Source organism: Symphalangus syndactylus, chromosome 9, assembly GCF_028878055.3.
Source record: "Symphalangus syndactylus isolate Jambi chromosome 9, NHGRI_mSymSyn1-v2.1_pri, whole genome shotgun sequence".
In the NCBI taxonomy this organism is placed as follows: domain Eukaryota; kingdom Metazoa; phylum Chordata; class Mammalia; order Primates; family Hylobatidae; genus Symphalangus; species Symphalangus syndactylus.
This window is the reverse complement of record NC_072431.2, coordinates 58,286,582-58,296,358: the sequence shown is the minus strand read 5'-3', so window position 1 is coordinate 58,296,358 and position 9,777 is coordinate 58,286,582.

The window sequence follows — 9,777 nt, the reverse complement described above, 5'->3', positions numbered from 1 at the left end:
CTCGGATTATTTCATGGGTATAAACCCATTTTGTTTCAGCCAGTTTGCATGGGGCCTTTTCTTTGGAAAAAATAATTTCTGGATTGCTGGCAAGATGGCCAAATAGAAACAGCTCTGTTCTGCAGCTCCCAGTGAGATCGACAGAGAAGGCAGGTGATTTCTGCATTTCCAACTGAGGTACCTGGTTCATCTCACTGGGACTGGTTGGACAAGATGGTGCAGCCCATGGAGGGTGAGCCAAAACAGGGTGGGGTGTTGCCTCACCTGGGAAGCACAAGGGGTTGTGGAATTTTCTCCCCTACCCAAGGAAAGCCATAAGGGACTGAGCCTGAGGAACTGTGCACTCTGGCCCAGATACTGCGCTTTTCCCACGGTCTTTGCAACCCGCAGACCAGGAGATTCCCTCTGGTGCCTACGCCACCAGGGCCCTGGGTTTCAAGCACACAACTGGGCAGCCATTTGGGCAGACACTGAACTAGCTACAGGAGTTGTTTTTTTTTTTTTTTTTTTTTCCATACCCCATTGGCACCTGGAACGCCAGTGAGATAGAACCGTTTACTCCCCTGGAAAGGGGGCTGAAGCCAGGGAGCCAAGTGGTTTGGCTTGGTGGGTCCCACCCCCATGGAGCCCAGCAAACAAAGATTCACTGGCTTGAAATTCTTGCCGCCAGCACAGCAGAAGTCTGAGATTGACCTGGGACCCTCGAGCTTGGTTGGGTGTTGTGGGGGGGACATCTTCCATTGCTGAGGCTTGAGTAGGCGGTTTTACCCTCACGGTGTAAATAAAGCCACTGGGAAGTTTGAACTGGGTGGAGCTCACCACAGCTCAGTAAGGCCACCCTGGTCAGACTGCCTCTCTAGATTTCTCCTCTCTGGGAAGGACATCTCTGAAAAAAGGGCAGCAGCCCCAGTGAGGGAATTATAGATGAAACCCCCATCTCCCTGGGACCGAGCCCCTTGGGGAAGAGGTGGCTTCCAACGTTGTGGAAGACAATGTGGCAATTCCTCACGGATTTAGAACTAGAGATACCATTTGACCCAGCAATCCCATTACTGGGTGTATACCTATAGGATTATAAATCATTCTACTATAAAGACACATGCACATTTATGTTTATTGTAACACTATTTACAATAGCAATGGCCTGGAACCAACCCAAAAGCCCATCAATGATAGACTGAATACAGAAAATGTGGCATATATACACCGTGGAATACTATGCAGCCATAAAAAATGATGAGTTCATGTCCTTTGCAGAGACATGGATGAAGCTGGAAACCATCATTCTCAGCAAACTAACACAATAACAGAAAACTAAACACCGCATGTTGTCACTTGTAAGTGGGAGTTGAACAATGAGAACACATGGACACAGGGAGGGGAACGTCACACACCAGGGCGTGTCAGGAAGTGGGGGCCTAGGGGAGGGATAGCATTAGCAGAAATACCTAATGTAGGTGACTGGTTGATGGGTGCAGCAAACCACCGTGGCACATATATACCTGTGTAATAAAACTGCACATTCTGCACATTTATCCCAGAACTTAAAGTATAATTAAAATAATAATTTCTGGGCATGTAAGTAGCTGTCTTTCAGGTTCGACTGTGATGTACATATTCTGAGAGAATTAAACCTGTCAAAGAAACCTTGACTTTCAATGGCGGGCACTGGAATTGACCCTAATAATGTGTTTTGGGGTAAGCCTGCTTCATATTCTCAACCTGTCTGCAGTAGTCGTTAGAATCTGAACTTCCTAAAGTTCATGTGCAAAGTTGAGTTCATTGTTTAATATTCAACAAAGATTATGCCAGTAAGATGGTAGGAAAATATTAGATATGTGTCATCACTGGTGGTATTATTTAAATTGCAACATATTTTAGCTGGCTGCTGATCTCAGCCACCATGCCTGCATTTTATCTCTGTCTCGTGGTCTGCAACCTTGGAAGCTTTGAACTTAGCTCATAGAATCCTGGGCATAAAGAACATGTGGTTCTAATGGCTAGATAGGGAATGAGAGTAAAAGGATTTTGCCCATGGTCAAGTGAGTAAACAACAGATTTGGAGGGGTCTGGACTCCTGTGATGACTTCATTCTGACAATACTGTTCCAGTTGTCCCTTCATTTCTTCCTAATCTCATGTCTGGTCTGATCTGGCTGTTTCCCACCTTCCAATTCCTGCCTTCTCCAATGCTCCGTTCCATAGGCCACTCTGTGGCTCAGAGACCCTGCTTAGCAAGTGCCCAACCTTTTAATTATTTATTCAATAAAACTTGGACTCATGTCTTCCCTTCTTGATAAAAAGAAAATACGTTATGTAATGTCGGGTTACTCTATAACTCTTGTCCTCTCTCTTGGCAACTGCTGAACTAACTGTTTTCATATTGAGCAAACATTTATGGAAGGACTGCCAAGAGTCAGGTACCAGGCTTGGTAATATCCCCCATTCTCTCTAGTCAAAGCCAGCACCAGCCAGACTTGTAGATCTAGGTCCCTCCCAAGCCCATTGCAGATCACAGGCCAGGGTCTGGTCTCCTCTGGGCTCCTTTGGGACGGAAAGACAGAATCATTAACACCCATTTTATAGATTAGGCAACTGAGGCTGAGGAAGTTTAAATAACTCAGACAGGGCCTGAACGTCAGTCACGTTCCAAGGATCCCTACTCACTGTCTTCTCTATACAGAATGAGATGTCTCTGGAGTCCATAGAAAGCCCAGGAGCCTGGTTGGGTGTGGTTGCTCATGCCTGTAATCCCAGCACTTTGGGAGGCCGAGGCAGGCAGATCACCTGAGCTCAGGAGTTCAAGACCAGCCTGGGCAATGTGGCAAAACCCCATCTCTACTAAAAATACAAAAAAGTAGCTGGGTGTGGTGGCGCACACCTCTAATCCCAGCTACTTGGGAGGCTGAGGCACAAGAATTGCTTGAGCCCAGGAGGCAGAGGTTGCAGTGAGCTGAGATTGTGCCAGTGCACTCCAGCCTGGCAACAGAGCAAGACTCCATCTCAAAAACAAAAACAAACACAAACAAACAAAAATAGAAAGCCCAGGGGCCACCTGCGTCAGGTTCCCAGCCACACCTTTTTCTTGTCCTCCTCTGTCTCTGGCATTTTCTCTCAGGTTCTTAATTGTTTGTGGTTGCACAAAGTCAAAATCCCAGAAAAGTTACCACTTCACACCCACTCAGATGGCTATTTTTTTTTGAAGGAAGATAACAAGTGTTGACAAGAACGTGGAGAAATTGGAATTCTCACCCACTGCTGGTGAGAATGTAATACGGTGCTGCCGCTATGGAAAACAGCTTGGAGTTTCCTCAAAAAGTTAAACAGAATCTCAATGTGACCCAGCAATTCCCCTCTAAGTTATAGATCTAAAAGGATTAAAAACAGTAAAATACATGGACTCACATATTCCTAACAGTCCAATTCACAATAGCCAAAAGGTGCTAATAGCCCACATGTCCATCGATGGATGGATAAATAAATTGTGGTCTATCCATACAATGGAATATTATTCGGCCATAAACGGAATGAAGTACTGACACATGCTACAGAATGGATGAACCTCAAAAAAAAAAATGGATGAACACATGCTACAAAATGGATAGCCTCACTTCACTAGGAAGTGAAGGCCAGAAACAAAAGTCCATATATTGCGTCATACAAAATATCCAGAAGAGGGAAGCCCACAGAGACAGAATGTGCAACAGTGGATGCCAGGGTCTGGGGAGAGGGGAGAGTGGGGAGAAACTGCTCAACTGGTACAGGCTTTATTTTGGGATGATGGGAACATTTTGCAACTAGATAGAGGTAGTGATTGCAGAACACAGAATGTACTAAATTCCACTGATTTTTTTCACCTTAAAATGGTTAATTTTCAGTCCTGAGACTGGATAATCATAAAAAAATGGTTAATTTTATGTTATGTGAATTTCATCTCTATACATATTTTAAATCTCAGAAATATACACTAACAGGCATGGAACAGGTCACTATGGTGCCTGCCAACCCCTGTGATGTTATCTGGGGTCCCCGGCCAGCCTCAAGCCTCTTGCTGACCGGTGGAGGGCAGAACCTTTGCCCTAAAAGTATAATATTCACATGCTGGCATGATTCCTGGCCAGATGGCTTCTTTATTAGCAGTAATTAAAACTGCCTCGGTACAGACACTGTACCTTGCAACCAAAAAATGACTCAACAATGATAATAAGGGTTAAGCTGGGCCATTCTCTCTTTGCCAGTTAAATTATATTTATTATAGCTTGACATGAAAAACAAAGCAATTCCAATAGGTATCACAGGGCAAAGGACACGAACATTTTATTAAAGAAGAAATGCAGCTATCAAAAATACAGAAATATTCAACCTTGTTAATAATAAAGTGGCTGGGCTCAGTGGTTCATGCCTGCAATCCCAGTGCTTTGCAAGGCTGAGACAGGAGGATCATTTGAGGCCAGAAGTTCATCCTAGGCAAGTCAGTTCAAGGCCAGACTTCATGTCTACAAAACACCAAAACATTAGCCAGGCATGGTGATGCATGTCTGTCATCCCAGCCACTCAGGAGGCTGAGGCAGGAGGATTGCTTGAGCCTGGGAGGTTGTGGTGGCAGTGAGCCATGATTGTGCCATTGCACTCCAGCCTGGGCAATGCAGCAAGACTCTGCCTAAATAGCAAAAATAATAGTAAAGAAAAGGATTGGGATGCCATTTCTTGCTTATTCAATACACAGACTTAAAAGCAATTTCTACGTTTTCTTTTTTTTATTACTAAAAAAAGCTGGACCATTCTCATAGCCTGAAATGCTTCTCACCTTCCCTTCTTCTGTCCAAACACTTCTCTGTCGATGATAATGCAAACAGTCACTCCTTTAGGAAGAATTCACCCCAGGTAGTTCCAGATCCCCTTATCTCTGCCTTCTCAGAACTCCTGGTGTCTCTCCAGTTCCTTCCATATGGTGAAGTACCCCACTTAGGGTTTCAGTATGGCTCTGTCTGCAAAGGTCTTATTCACACCTTCCCTTGCAGTTCTGTTCCCCCGTGTTGTGTCATAGCACTGGGCACAGTGGAGAACCCATTCACAGTGATAGAGAGGGCCCCATGGTTCTGGAGATAACCATATAACCAATCAGAATAGGGCATAAAAAGTGAGTTAATTGATAGGATTTTTTTTGTTTAAAAAAATGTTACTAGTTTTGAAAAGGTAATATGTGCACATGGTAAACATTAAGAAGGTTTAAGAGGATGATGCTTTTATACTACTAAGAATAATGTTTTCTCTAAGTTTTTTTTGGTAGATGCTTTCATCAGATTAAGAAAATTCCCTGCTATTAGTTGTTGAAGGTTTTATGTATCATAAATGAGAGTTGAATATTATTATCATATATTATTAATATATTATTATTGAACTATCAAAGGCTTTTCCTAAAACCATTGAGGTGATCTTATAACTGTTCTCCTTTAACCTGTTGACGAGATCATTGGTATTTATGCTATTTCTCTGTTAACCATTCTTGAGTCTTAGGTTTAAATTCAACTTGTTCATGGTGTGTCATCTTTGATCATTGCTGTCTGTGACTTGCTACTATTTTGTTTAGGATTTTTGCACTGATGCTCATGAATGAGACTGGCATGCCATCTTCCTTTGCAGTCCTGATTTTTGTCTGATTTGGATCATGTGGTTACCGCCCTCATGGAATGAGTTGGGCATGATGCCTTCTTTTTCGTGTCTCTGGATTGATGAGACACTTTGGATTCTCTCCAGATGGCCCTCAGTGGTCCCTGCCTGCTCATTGTTAGCCCCCTGGCCAACCCCTTCTCATTTCTGGTAGGCCCAGGAACCTGTAGGGGTTTTGTTTGTTTGTTTGTTTTTTGAGTTGGAGTCTCGCTCTGTCACCCAGGCTGGAGTTGGAGTGCAATGGCCCGATCTCGGCTCACTGCAACCTCCACCTCCCAGGTTCAAGCAATTCTCCTGCCTCAGCCTCCTGAGTAGCTGGGATTACAGGCACCCACCAACACACCCAGCTAATTTTTGTATTTTTAGTACAGATGGGGTTTCACAATATTGGCCAGGCTGGTCTCTTGGCCAGGCTGGTCTGGAACTCCTGATCTCATGATCTGCCCACCTTGGCCTCCCAAAGCGCTGAGATTACAAGCATGAGCCACCACACCCAGTGAACCTGTGGTTTTTAAAAGCTCCCCATGCATGTGAATGCTGTGAGCATCCCAGGATGACAGCCACTGTGTGTTCAGCTGTTGGAACTGTGAGAAAGCACCAGTGGGACCCTCTCCAGCACTTGCCTGCTGAGGTCATGGAAGAGGCTTGTTGGGGAGATGATGCCCTGGTTGACTCCTGAAGGATGGTTAGGAATGCACCAGATGGAAGCTGGGTTGGACCCACACTATGCTAAAGAACAGCTTGTGTGGACACAAGAAGACACGAACATGTCATTTTTGTAGAGCCTGGGGAGTGGCCAATCACACCATTTGCTTAAAACATCGTGTACATTTGGAGAAGTGGACTGAGACCAAATAAAGAAGCCGACAGTGGCCAGATGAGAAAGGGTCTCGTGTTACTTCCTAGAGATACTTAGATTTTATCCTGTGGGTGATAGGAGCAGTTGGAGGGACTGAAGCCAAGGAAAGAAACGTGTTTCAAGATCTATGTTTTTTGAGATGCTATCTGGTGGCTGAGCAGGGAATTCCCTGGATAAGTCCTGCCCAGGGTCAGGCAAAACAAGTTAGGAGGTTACCGAAATAAGGAGTATGAGAAACGGTGTAGGTTTTGCTGACGTTTTGTAACATATCTCATTATGATCTTCATTTCCTTTACCAATTTCCTGTTTCATTAATTCCCTTCCATGTGCTCTTCTGAAATTTGCCTCACATTCTCTGATTTCTCTTTTGCATGTTGGTTTCCTCACCTTTTACTTTTTGCTTTCCTGGAAACACAAATGATTCTGATTGTGACATGTCAGAATTATTTGCAACATTCGCCTTTCTGCTGAAACCATGAGCTCACTGAATACACAATTTAGTAAAGTGTAGGATGCACATGTCGTTTTCATGGTCACAACCAGCTCTGTAGTGTTTTATAACTACACTGGCAGTGTGCTGGGAGGTGTAGAGGGAAATATTTATCTCATGTGTGGCTGACACAACCTGCCAAGTTATTTTAGGAGCTTCCTTGGAATCCCAGCAAGAATGCCACTGGTGTGATTGGTAATCACAGCATCCTGCTCCATGCCCTGGCTTCATGGCTTAGTCACTTCTGCAAGTCTCTTTCCAACTGTCTGTTTCCGTGTCTATAAAGTATGAGTTAAATCATCCTAAAACTATTCATCTTACAAAGTTTTCTTGCTGATATTAAGAGAGTTGGGAAAGAACTGTAAAAATTGTGAAGTGCCATGGAGATGTTAGTGGTTATTTTATCAAGAAATAGACACTCTAGAGTGGAGTAGAAAGCCAACAGTTATGACTGAGTCCTCCTCCTCTTCTTCTTTTTATTAATTTATAAAAAAAAGAGGTTTAATTGACTCCCAGTTCCATATGGTTGGGGAGGCCTCAGGAAACTCTCAGTCCTGGCGGGAGGCAAAGGGGAAGAAGGCACCTTCTTCACAAGGCAGCAGGAGAGAGAGAGCTCCTCTTCTTTTTTGTCATAAAGTCTACAGAAGTGCTTATACTTCAGGGCAAGGGCAGGCAGAGAGAAGGAAGGACATTGCTTCACCCCAGCCCTCACTGTCGAGTTTATTAGGGGACCTCACTTTGTCCCAGTGTAGGGGCAGAGCTCTGGCCACTACCCATTCAGAAGGCCTGGGCTGCACTGCTAGTTCCTCACTAACTCTGTGTGACCTTGGGCAAGGTTGGGCCTGTGTTAACAGATTATGACCCTGGGCTCTCAAGCTAGAGGATCTAAATTTGAATCCTGGCTCTGCTAAAGCAATTAGTGATGTAACCTTTAATGGGTCAGTTAACCTTCCTGTGGCTTAGTTTACTCATCTGTAAAATAGGGATCATAACAATATCAATACCACAGGATTGTTAGACAGATTGAATCAGTTAATGCAAGGTAAGTACTTAGCATGACACGTATTCACTATCGTTTCCTGGAGTAAGAGCTGTGTGTGAGTGGGTGTGAGCATGTGTGAAACCTTTTCTCTGCAATCTCAGTTAAGAAACCAATCCGGAATTTAAAGTTCAGGGACTAAAATGGGTGGTTATCTTCTCCCAGTTCCATCCTATCCCATCTTTGCTCTTCCTCCTGCCCACAGGAGCTGTTGGTCCTTGATTGGGCTGGAAGACCTGGTGGACCCTAAGTGATCTATAAGAGGAGAATAGAGGACAGGGAATGTCTCTGAAAATCCTAGAGGGACACAGAGGCTGAGAGGCAGGCAGTCCTGCAGGGGTCTTCTGATTGGGACAAGGAGAACCTTGGTCTTCATAGGCCAATTCTGGTCAGTTTCCCCCATGGACAGACAAGGAAACAGGCCCAGGAATATCCAAGATTTCACACTTCCCATCCGTCAAGTCTTGTTGATTGTGTTGTATGCACGTCTTTCAAAGAGAGATAGAGTTTAGGTAAAAAAAGAAGGATCAACTGTGTCTGATACCACTGGGAGCTTAAGTAAAGGGTTCTTTTACTTCATAGCATTTATCTCAATTTGTAATTCAGTATTATTTGTGTGGCTGTTTGGTGTCTCTTTCTCCTATATGAGTGCTAGCTTCACAGGGGCAAGGATTTTGATTCTTTAATATTTGGTGCTTGCCACATGCCCTGAGCACAGCAGGCATGCAGGCTAATCAACATACAGTGGCATCGAAGTGAGGCACCTACCTCCTCCAGTGCCAAGAGAGCATATCCATGCACCTGTCATTCTCCTGAACACCACCCCCAAGCATGAGGCCCAAAAGCATTAGCTAATCCCCTCTTCCAGCCACCAAAACTTAAAGGCCAGGTGTGGTGGCTCCCATCTGAAATCCCAGAACTTTAGGAGACAGCAGCAGGAGGATCACTTGAGGCCAGGAATTTGAGACCAGCCTGGGCAACATAGCTAGATCCCATCTGTACTAAAAATTAGCTGGGCATTGTCGCATGCCTGTAGTCCTAGCTGCTAAGGAGGCTGAGGCGGGAGGATCACTTGAGCCTAGGAGGTGGAAACTACAGTGAGCTATAATCACAGCACTGAACCCCAGCCTGGGCAACAGAGTGAGAGCCTGCCTCAAAACAATTTCAAAAATAAATAAATAAGAACAAAACTTAGATACCACCTGGTCACCCCAACATGCAAAATCAAGTTTTCCCCTACTGAGAAGAATGGGGACTTGAGGGCTGAGTTACAGATATATTATATATATAATATATTATATATATTTATAATATATTATATATATTTATAATATATAATATATTATATATATTTATAATTTATAATATATATTATATATATATAATATATTATACATTTATAATATATAATATATTTATAATATATAATATATATAATATATAATATATTATATATTATTAATATATTATATATATATATTTTGTTTACATCCTCAGGATCATGACCTGTGAAATTTGAATCTAATATACAAATCATTCCAGAGGAATGTTGCTTCCCCATACCACCAGCAATTCACTTGGCCACTGGAAGTCAGGATAAGCTTCCCAGAAGAGAGGTACCACTTGGGCTACCAATATAAAAGGATGAAAACATCAGAGTGAAGGTGTTCTTTGCAACATTGAGTCCCTGGACAGCCTGTCCATTGATGCTGATATCTGA